Source organism: Mytilus galloprovincialis, chromosome 2 (genome assembly GCF_965363235.1).
Source record: "Mytilus galloprovincialis chromosome 2, xbMytGall1.hap1.1, whole genome shotgun sequence".
In the NCBI taxonomy this organism is placed as follows: domain Eukaryota; kingdom Metazoa; phylum Mollusca; class Bivalvia; order Mytilida; family Mytilidae; genus Mytilus; species Mytilus galloprovincialis.
In genome coordinates, this window is record NC_134839.1 from 11446554 (window position 1) to 11458875 (window position 12322).

The window sequence follows — 12322 nt, forward strand, 5'->3', positions numbered from 1 at the left end:
ATAAAATGTTTGTAATTAAAGGATATATTTTCTTCATGCAAAGTTCTAATTTCTTTTCTGGATTTGGCTATACTTAATCATATAATGTTCTTTTTGGGTTGATCCACTCCACGACATTTGTATGAGATAAACTCAAATAAATTGACTCGAACGTCAGTGAATAGAAATGTATTGTCGAAATGCACATCTAGTGCATTAAGATAGGTACTGTTTATGTTATTACGACCTCTGGGTCTGATAGAATGTTAGACCCCGAGAGTATCACCAGCCTAATGTACAGTTTCGGTACTGGTATAAGAATACGGATATTGTTTGATTAAAATTTGCTGAAAAAAACTAATTTTGAATTAAAAGTTTAGGATTACACTTCCATGCGAAGTTCTTATTTTTTTGTCCGGATTTGGCTATATTGAAGGTCCTTCTCAGTTTAATCTTCTCTTCAATATTTATCTAAGATTTTAGATATTCAATTAATTTGGCCTCGAACATCACTGATGAGACATTAGCTGTCGAAATACGCATCTAGTACCCTTTAGGTTATCAACTCACTCGACCCATATGAACTATTAGCATTACTGGACGTCTGTATACTGAAACCACTGTGTCAATGATTAAAACAGGCCACAATCGTACAGAGGGGATATTAAGACTTATTGTATTGATTTTGCTAATTCTGTATACGCCAGAAGCGCTATCGCCAAATATATCAAGGTTATAATTGTATACGACAGACTCGCGTTTCGTCTACAAAAGACTCATCAGTGAAGCTCAAATAAACAACGTTTTCAATCTTTTAGTAATAAGTAAGAGTTCATGAAACTACTATCTTAATAACATTAATGGAATCGAAATGTAAGTAGTTAGTACACTAGTTACACGTCCGTCTTGAAATGGGTTATGTGAGCCAAGGCCCCGTGTTGAAGGCCGTACATTGACCTATAATGGTTTACTTTTATACATTGTTATTTGGATGGAGAGTTGTCTCATTGGCACTCATACCACATATTCCTATATCTATCTATGCATCTTTGCGTCCGTTCATTTTTGCAGAATGAACCCTGACAATACCATTTGCCAATCAAATGTGCATCCAGACATAAAATAATGACCTAAGTCGGGTTATTATTTCATCCTGATTAAAATACTACTGTAATTGTTAGTTTTTATTAATTTTATTAATTATATTTCACATAAATTAATCATAACGAAAAATTGAAAGAAAAATTGCAGGATATAGTTTTTTCGTCACTCTCGTCTGTTGAACATCCAACCGAAGCACTACCAACTGGTGCACCGGCAACTGCTGATGGTTTTGCCTTTTCACTTCCATCTGACGGTCTTAATCAATACAAGCTAGATGTTTGATGCCTCTTTTTGTTGATCATCAAAAGTCCTATTGTAAACTCTTACTGCTTTACTACGATGACCTGCAATACACAGCTTAATTTGTTTGTGAATACGTTAGCACTTTCTTTTATTAACATGCATATTTCATAAATCACAATACATGGAATAACACTCATTTTTTACCTGTAACTCAAGCATGACGGACAAACAGAAGAGCTGGGTGAGTTATGGTAAATCTGATTACCCAAAATATTCGTTATTGGGATTTATACAATCATATACATTCATACGTTTCCTGAAGTCTCAAGCCTGTACAAATATAATTATACATTTTGATTATAATCATCAGTTATCTATTATAGCAAATGAAACAACAGTGAACAAGAACAGATATTGGGTAATAGCATGACAAGGAAAACCTTTGTGTTTTTTTCACGCCATTTTGCGTGTGCTGAATAAGAATATTTTTTTAAAAAAAATACATAATTTTTATAACGTTTAATTTTTACAATTATATTACCTGTTGTTTCGGAAACACTTTGTTCTTCAAGAAGGACAAGTTAAACTTCTTACTTAGATTCTGCAGATAATATGCTTAAAAGAGATTTAGACAATGTTCTGTTCATACTTTGTCCGACAAAATTGTGCTATATCTTAACATGCTGATCAACTGATGTACGTCAAACGCGCGATTCTATGCCAGAGTTAATGTAAACCTAAGCATGTGCCTGTCAGTCTAAGGATTAGGTCCCAGTACTTAAAATCGCTCAATACATAATGGGTGTATTTAACATAGATAAATACAATCGTATAATAAAAAAGCAATAAATGTGGTTGTTAAATTTGATACATTGATTTTTGTGCTTCTACGTTACATATTTGTTTGTTTTTATAGTGATTAAGAGTATAACACTATGTTGACTGCTGTAACCCTACTTTTGACATCTTTACCTATTATGAATGTTTGTTTTGTTCATAGATTGTTGTAAATATAATGGAACTTGATACAAGTGAGAGGTTTATCTAGCTATAAAATCAGGTTCAGTCCACCATTTTCTACATCAAAAATGCCTGTACCAAGTCAGAAATATTACAAATGTTATCCATTCGTTTGATGTGTCTGAGCTTTTGATTTTGCTATTTGATTACGGACTTTCCGTTTTGAATTTCCTTCGGAGTTAAGCATTTTTGTGCTTTTACTTTCTTGTATGCCAGTATTATAAAGACGTGTAGATGCTGATGCTCGGAGGCTGTGGTTTGTACGTGTTCTAGCTAATCCAATACTTGCGCTCAACCGTTTCACAGTGCCGATAGGAATTTTTCTTAAGCATTGTCCATCCTTGACATGTTTTAAAGGTGTGAGTAGTTATCAAAGGTACCAGGATTATAATTTAGTACGCCAGACGCGCGTTTCGTCTACATAAGACTCATCAGTGACGCTCATATCAAAATATTTATAAAGCAAAATAAGTACGAAGTTGAAGAGCATTGAGGGTCCAAAATTCCAAAAAGTTGTGCCAAATACGGCTACGGTAATCTATTCCTGGGATAAGAAAATCCTTAGTTTTTTCAATAAATTCAAAGTTTTATAAACAGGAAGTTTATAAAAATGACCACATAATTGATATTCATGTCAACACCGAAGTAAACACAATCAAGGTAAAGACAATCCTTTCCTCTATTTGTTGGACTGAAAATTAGAAAATCTAATGCAAAATTTTACTTCAAACACACTTATGTAATAATGTTCAGATGTTTAAATTATAGGTAATAAAACAAAATTACGTTCGTTTATATCAACCACGAAAAACTGTTCAAAATACGACTGTGTTCCGCTCTTTTGTCGGGTTGTTGTCTGTTTGACATATTCCTTATTTGCATTCTAAAATTTAGTATGAAATCCTGTGATTTTATTAACAGTTCTTTACATTGTTTGTATATTCTTTACATAATTCAATTTTCATAATTTCTCATGTTTTACATGAATTGACACAGATGTACCATTATATTCATATTTTAAATATATGGAGGGGGATACCACTAATGTCATTTTCAAGTATAAGAATACCATTTGTCAGGGTTTTTTTTGTACTTGTTAAAAATAATAATCTGCATAAACGCGTTTTTATAACGAATATATCCCTGTGTTGAGGAAAACAGGTCATAATAACTGTTTGACGGATATTTACCTGCATCTTTTTTTGTCTTGGCAATGAAATATTCTAACGAAAAGGACCGTTCTGTTTTGTCCATTCGAACCAAATTCTTTTGCAACGATTGGAGGAATTTCTAAACTGAAATCCGACGTAAACGGTGTACGGCTATTAAAAACATTTTATCCCCCGCCTTAGTATATATCTAGGATTTTGATTGGTTAACGCACGTCGTTACAAAACCCATAGCCCATGGGTGTTGCTAACCCATATCCCCGTACGTTGCTAACCATTATCCCGGGGAACTTCACGCAAGTTTTCCTTAGTTCCATGATTGCTCCTTGTGAAATATTGATATTTATAATATATAAATATCTAATTCATTAACGAGTTTGTCCTATTATGCCGATCATTTACACTCATTTCATTAAATGCATCACTTGACCTCCACATTTTCAATGGGACTACTGACCTAGCTATGCAAATGACCAACGTTGACGTCACACCATCTATGACGTAACTCTCACAACATTGAGCGCCAAATTTGACTCAATCTAGTGTCTCCGTATTAAAAACGTCTTATATTAAAATTTCCAAATTTCAATAAAAAAAATTTAGATAATGAAAAAAACGTTGTTTTCACGTTACACTTTGTACCCGAATTTCCATAAAATCGCCCGATTCGGACTAAGACCGGGGGTAAATTCGTTATCTACGTTCATATCCGTTGATATGAATTTTTTAACACCCTTCAGTACCCTGTACACCCTTCGACTACGCCTCATTGGGTACTGGGGTACTTCAGGGTGATAAAATATCCATATCTACGGATATGAACGAAGATAACTTATAATAACCCCATTTATATTTTTTTACTGAATTTTTCGGCACCAATTCCTGAATCTTGTTTTGAAGTGAATTTGCTGTCTCTAAGTAACCATATATAAATTGATTACGGGTAATTTCCTAGTCATTGTCACTTGGTTTTAAATCAAATGAACGGATAATATCACTTTCTTTACTTCACTTACTTTAGAATACGAGCTTTGCGTAAGAAATATCGGTTCCCATTATAACAAATCTATATCATCCATGTGGTTTTATTTTAATAAAACTTTACAGTGATTTCACCCTTTTATATCTTAATAAGTGAGTTTTATTTTACTAATTATTTCCACTTTATTTGCATATACATTTTAATTGAAATGTTTGCGCGGTTATACCCAAACTCATTTTCGCATAATCAACCACCTTAATAATAGTTATCAAAGGTACCAGGATTATAATTTAGTACGCCAGACGCGCGTTTCGTCTATATAAGACTCATCAGTGACGCGCATATCAAAATATTTATATAGAATAGAAATTTCTGCAAAATCGTTAAAAAAATATACGTTTCGACGGTATAGAAGTCAAATAATGCATACTTTAATTAACTGTTGGTCGGTCTTCCATTTGATCAATTCTGACACCCCTCGGTGTGTTCTACGGCAAGAAAATCTAAAAATATGCATCATCCATAACATACAGCATTGTTTATTGTTCTATAAGACTATTGGTAAATTGGATTTACGTTTTAGTCTATATAAAAAGTGAGATTTTGAGCCTAATCGATTAACATGGATTTGAAAGCTATAGTGTCCCCTCTATATCTGCATTCATTCAGTCCATGATTTTCAATTTAAACTAACCGATAATAATGACGTAATTTGTTAATGATACGAATCATTTAACAGGAAGACACTTTGTGTTGGCCGACAGTTTTACTTGGAATTCAATAACTGCATTCTTTGAGGTGAAGGTAAGTACTGCGGGTTGTAAAAAACTTAAATGCTATTAAATAATTGGTTTGATCAATTGAATGAATCGCCGTTACATTCATTTCCAAAACAATATTATATTCGTTATGCTGTTAACGTGGTTTAATTTTTTTTAAATATGTATGCATCGGACTTCGATTGTGTTACGTGTATTTACAATGAAATATTATTTTTCATTCAGCGTGTTATATATCTGTTAAAAGGGGAACTAGAAACGAATTAGATTGAAAAAAAATAAATCTGTTTATTTTTAGAACAAACATTTATTAAAGCAAAAAAAGAAATAATATTTAGCTATTATCAACCAGGTTGGTTAAATCTTGTCAACAAAAGCTTACAACACAACAATGTATTATTCATATGCAAATTAACATTCATATAAAGGAATTGAAAACTATGGCGTGTGTACATCACAAAATCTATGTTTGGTTGTACTCATAGAAGTGGGAAATTTAAAGACTTGTATTCGTGTCTCACTCTGATACTTTAACTTGTCTTAAAGTATCTATTGTTAATTGTTTAATTAATTATTTAAATAGTGAGAAGGAAACGGTAATAAAAAAAGTTTGGTCTCTTTCATTTTTTTAATATCTGAACAATTTTTTTAATAATGTTGGATAATTGTTTAAATTATGTTGTATGTGTGTTTAAAAATTTGTTAATTGTATGTAAAAATCCTGACTTAATTACATTTATTTCCCTAAAAGTGGTGTTTATAAGAGTCGATATATTTTTTACAGTATTACCTATAATACAATAATGAAAACATAACATGGTCGACATCAGAAGCTACCATTTTCACATCATTTTGCAAGCCGTTGTGAAATTTATTCCCCATGTATTAATAAATCGAATTCTCAATTTATTAATAAATCGAATTCTCAATTTATTAATAAATCGAATTTTCAATTTATTAATAAATCGAATTCTCAATATTAATAAATCGAATTTTCAGTATTAAAAAGATATTTTTTTATATAAAAAAAAATGGTAAATTTGTAATTTCAATAAATAGGTTTTATTTTTTTAATATTTTGAATTAAATTTTTGATATTAAAAATTGAATTTTAATATTATATATTGAATTTTAATATTGTAAATTCGATTAATTAATATAAGAAAAAGTATTTAAAATTAAAAAATATATCCTATTTATCAATATCAAAAAATATATCCTATTCATTACCATTAATAAATAAATCCTATTCATTAATATTTAAAAATATATCCTATTTGTTAATATTAAAAAATGATCCTGTTTATTAATATTAAACAATTAAAGCCTTTGTATGAGGTCGATACAAGGATACTTAGCATTGATATGATACCTTTTGCATATGTGTAATGAACGGAAGTACACAAGCCATAATTTTACATCTGGGCTGATAACCCATATCAGGGGCATCTCGTGCACAAAACCCATAACAGTGCCTCTCGTGCAAGTTACTTCCAGTTTTTCCAATATCGTCCGTTTACTTTTCCATTGTGGCGTCAGATGTTTTTAATTATGACGTCAACATTTTACGGGAACTTTTGTAATGTCCATTAATAGTGGACAAATAGCGATAATGTGTATTGGATCCAGCGGAAAATCTGTTTGTACAGAACCAGCTGTTATTGAACAACAGATGTAAACATGACTAAATCCAATGATATAGATTTTCTCAATGATGATAGTTTGTCATGGATTTTACAGGATCTGCTATTGTTGGACAATTATAGTGTTTGTTAGATTTGAAATGTAATTCCAAATTGTTGGGTTACTTCATTTATTATTACTGAAGTTATTTATTTTATTTGTAATACTTGTAGATACGATTTTTGGGTATTTGCGCATACATGTAACGTTGCGCTCTTATGAATTGTTATATTTCCCGTTTTTAAAGTTTTATGACGTTTAGCCTTTTACGTACGTTAGTTACGTTGTCTAGTTTTTATTCATTACAAATTATTTGATATTCGGAGACACATCGTTATTTTTATAGAGAGATCATAATCGGTAAGAGATAATTTATGTACATTTTTAAGAACAATATTTATTTAAGGAAGAAATATGAAGAATTGTAAAAGTATTTATAAAGTAATATTTATTCAATTAACTTTTAATTTAACAAGTTATTCATCAAGCGTGAAAGAAAGTGTTTCTTATTGTTTGTTTAGTACTATGATTTTAGTGTTTTAAGTTATATTTTTACTTACGATGTATGTTTATGTGTATTTGTATTCTATTGTAGAGAATCGGTTGATATGATATAAAGTATAAGAAGCCAAAATTAAATGTAATTTTGAAGAAATAAAAGATACTTATAGACCGCATACTCGAGTTATCGCCTTATTTATAATTTGATGCCTGAATGATGTGATCCGCTACAATTCTCGATTTCTCCAATAAGATGGATAGCGAAGAAGCGTATGAAGAATCTCGGAAGAGAAGAACAGTTAATTTGTCTCAGCTAACTAAGTTATACAATGAATTAGAAACAAAGATGATTTCACGGGATAATATGAAAACTGTAAAAACATTATTCACAAAATTGTGCGACCGATATGAACAATTTAAAACTGCACATCTGGAATGTTTGGATTTGTGTACAAACTCGGATATTTTTGAAACACTAGAAATGAACTTTGATAGTTCACAGAAAAACTTTACAGAATTTCGTGAAAGATTCAATGAGTGGATGCGCGAACCAGAAATTGCAAAAGATGAAGAAGACAAGAATAGCCGTGTCACGTCGGTGTCCCGGACTTCATCGTCAACACAGTATAGGCTGAAGCTAGCGAGGGCCAACCGCTTAAAGGCCGAGGTTCAAGTGAAGAAAATGGAAGAAAAACAAGAACTAGAACGCGCTCGTCGAGAAATAGAAATGAAAGAACAGATGTTAGAAAGAAAAAGTCAGCTAGAAGAAGCAAAGTTAGAAGAATCTGTGTGGCAAGAAGAAGAAGAAGAAGATACTGAGGTAACATTTAAGAACCAGCAAAACATAAACGTGCCATTTAACACAGAAAATAAGACACTTAATAATAAGGAACATGTTACAACAAAGAGTACAGAAAATGTCGTTTCAAGGATAGAGTGCATCACTGCCGGAAGTTTACAGTCAAGCAGCAGCATCGATACTGCATTCCAAAGATTAGCATCAACACTACAAGAAGGATTCAATCTACCTAAACCTGAACTTTTGACTTTTGATGGAAAACCCACAGATTACTGCAAATTTATAAAGAACTTTGAAACGAATGTTGAATGTAGAGTTACAGATGATCAGTTAAAGTTAAGTTATTTAATACAGTATTGTAAAGGTGAGGCTAAATCTTCGATTGAAGATTGTGTATTGTTAGAGAAAAAGGGTTATGAACGTGCTAGGTCTATTTTACACTCACGTTATGGCAGGTCACACATGATAGTTAGGTCTTATATAGAAAATCTTGTATATGGTGCCCCGATAAAGGCATCAGATTTTGAGTCACTTTCAAAATTAGCTCTTGAAATGCAAAAGTGTGAGATAACTTTATCACAATTAGGATATGTTTCTGATATAGATAATACTGATAATCTTAGAAAGATTGTAAAGCGTTTACCTATGCATTTAAGGGTAAAATGGGTTGATATTGCTCATTCCATTACTGAAAATGGTAGAGAACCTAGATTTTCTGATTTAGCAAATTTTATTGATAAAAAGTCTCGTCTAGCTTCGTCAATGTTTGGTCTAGATCTCGTAAGAGAAAACTCAATTACATATAGAAAAGATATAGACAAACGTACTGATATGAATACAAGAGAAAAGGTATCTACATTTGCTTCTAATAATATGTATGACAGCAAGGCAACGACACAAGATCATAAATGTATTTGTTGTAATGGTACATGTAATAATTTAGAATTGTGTGTAAAATTCAAGTCTATGAGTTTAATCGATAGAGTCAATTTTGTAAGAACTGCTAAGCTATGTTTTAATTGTTTAAAGGGTAAACATTTTTCAAGGGACTGTAGAAAAGCTAAAATGTGTACTGTAGAAAATTGTAGCTCTAAACATCACATTTTAATGCATAGTTGGGGTAAAAATAACAACACTGATCACACGGCTACAAAGGTAGGCATCCATTGTTCATCCGCCGGGACAGTTATTAAGAATTGTCTAGGAATTATACCCGTCGAGGTTAAAGGATCAAATGGAAAAACTTGTCAAACTTATGCCTTGATTGATGATGGAGCGGATAAAACGTTATGTGACGAGCGTTTGATAAAAATGCTAGAAACCGAAAGTAGACCGGTTACATTTAAAATGACAACAGCAACAGCACAGCGAGTCCGACATGAAGGTCAAGAGGTTGACTTACATGTACAATCAGTTGGCAGCAACTGTCCGATAACACTTAGTAAGGTATGGTCAGTTAAAAATCTACCGATATCGACACACTCAGCCGCAAATAATAAAGATATTAAGAGTATTAAACACTTGTCAGATATTTATATACCAGAAATAAGCAGCAATAAAGTTCTGCTTCTAATAGGCACCGATACACCAGAAGCACATATTCCCATAGAAGTGCGTTCAGGAAGTAGTCATGAGCCATATGCCGTACGAACACGCTTAGGATGGATCGTTAGAGGACCAATCAACAACACAAGCACCAGTGATGTAGTTAACATCAATTTTGAGCATGCAGATAATGTACTTTTGCAGCAGCAGTTAGAGCGACTTTGGACCACTGATTTTCTCGATCAGCCTAGCACGGAGAAAGTATGCATGTCTCTGGAGGATAAACGCGCCTTGAAAACAATGGAGTCAACAATAGCCTATGAAGATGGACACTATAAACTCGGATTACCGTGGCGGGATGAAAATGTAAAATTGCCGAATAATTTGCCTTTAGCACATGGTCGATTAAATCAATTACACCGCAAATTGTCACATGATCCGAAGCTGCATGAGATGTACACAGCAACGGTAAGTGATTATATACAAAAAGGATATGCAAAGGAAGTTACTGATGTAAGTAATGAGTCAAGTCACATATGGTACCTTCCACACCACCCTGTCACAAATGAACATAAACCCGGAAAGGTGAGAGTAGTCTTCGACTGTGCAGCCAAATTTAAAGATGTTTCGCTCAATAGCCGATTATTACAAGGTCCAGACTTTATGAACAGCTTGGTAGGAGTTCTAATGAGATTTAGACAAGACCACATTGCATTAGCTGCTGATATAGAGGCTATGTTTCATCAAGTCCGCGTGAAAGACGATGACTGTGATGCTTTACGATTTTTATGGTGGCCTAATGGAAACTTAAAAGTACAGCCAAAATGTTACCAGATGCAGGTTCATCTGTTTGGTGCAACATCATCGCCCAGTTGTGCCGCATACGCATTGAAAAAGACAGCTATTGACAACGGTGAGTTATTTGAAACAGAGATAGCATCAACCGTAGAGAGAAACTTTTATGTAGACGACCTCTTGAAGTCAGTGGACACGGAAGAAAGGGCCGTTCAGCTTGCAACGGATTTACGAGAAATTATGAAACGTGGTGGATTCCGATTAACGAAGTGGTTAAGTAACAGTAAAGTCGTTATAAACGAAATACCGAATTCGGAACGAGCACCTTCAGTTGAAATTTTGAAGTCAAACACAGCTTTGCCGACCGATCGCGCACTAGGCGTAATATGGGACGTAAATGATGATGCCATCAAATATAAAGTCAAACTCGAGGAGAAGCCGCTGACAAGACGCGGAATAACTTCTACGGTAAGTTCGATATTTGATCCACTGGGACTCATAGCGCCAATCATTTTAAAAGGGAAGATTATATTACAAGATCTAAGTAAACAGCCAATTAAGCTTGGATGGGACGATCCTATACCAAAAGAAAAAGAAGAAGAATGGATAAAATGGAAATCGACACTGCCAGAAATTGAAAATATATCAATACCTAGATGCTTCAAGACAAAAGACATGAAAGAAATATCTGATGCTCAACTTCATATATTTAGCGATGGTTCTGAAATTGGTTATGGAGCATGCGCTTACTTACGTCTAGTAGACACTAATGGAAAAGTGAACTGTTCACTTATTCTGGGAAAATCTCGTTTAGCGCCATTAAAACAGACAACGATTCCCAGACTAGAGTTATCAGGTGCCGTTGTTGCTTGCAAACTTTACGAAATAATTAGAGACGAATTAGAGATTAAGATTGACAGCGTAGTATTTTGGACCGACTCTATGATAGTACTTGGATACATTAAGAATGAATCTCGTCGTTTTAAAACATTTGTTGCAAACAGATTAAGCAGCATTCACGAGTTGACATCACCAGGTCAGTGGCGATATGTAGATACAAGATCAAATCCTGCCGACATAGCATCTAGAGGCATTCTTGCAACAGAAAATAAACAGATCAAATTTTGGCTCCATGGACCAGAATTCTTGTTGAAAGACTCGTATGAATGGCCGAAACCAAAAGCTGTATCAACGGTAGACGAGCAAGACATTGAGATCAAAAGGGTCGTTATGATTAACTCAACTACAACTGATTCGATACGCGATATAATTACATACTTTTCAAACTGGCAAGTATTACAACGGACTGTAGCATGGCTAATCCGTTTCAAGAAATATTGTATACGTCGTTTCTTAAAACGAGACGACGAAATAAAGACAGACAGCTTAAATGCTGATGAATTACAGGAAGCAACAAGGTATATATTGATACATGTACAACAAGAATCATTCTTAAATGAAATCAAAATGATTGAAAAGCAAAATCCTGTTAAGAAAGATAGTCGTTTAGCATCTTTAAATCCTGTTATGCATGATGGGTTATTGCGCGTCAAGGGACGTCTTAACTTGTCACTAAGCAAATGTCCGGTCATTATACCAAATTCTCATCACGTGACCACTTTGATAATCAGGTCGTTTCATGAACAAAATGGTCATACAGGAATGGCACAAGTGCTAGCATCATTACGGGAAAAGTATTGGATTTTAAAAGGACCTAGTACTG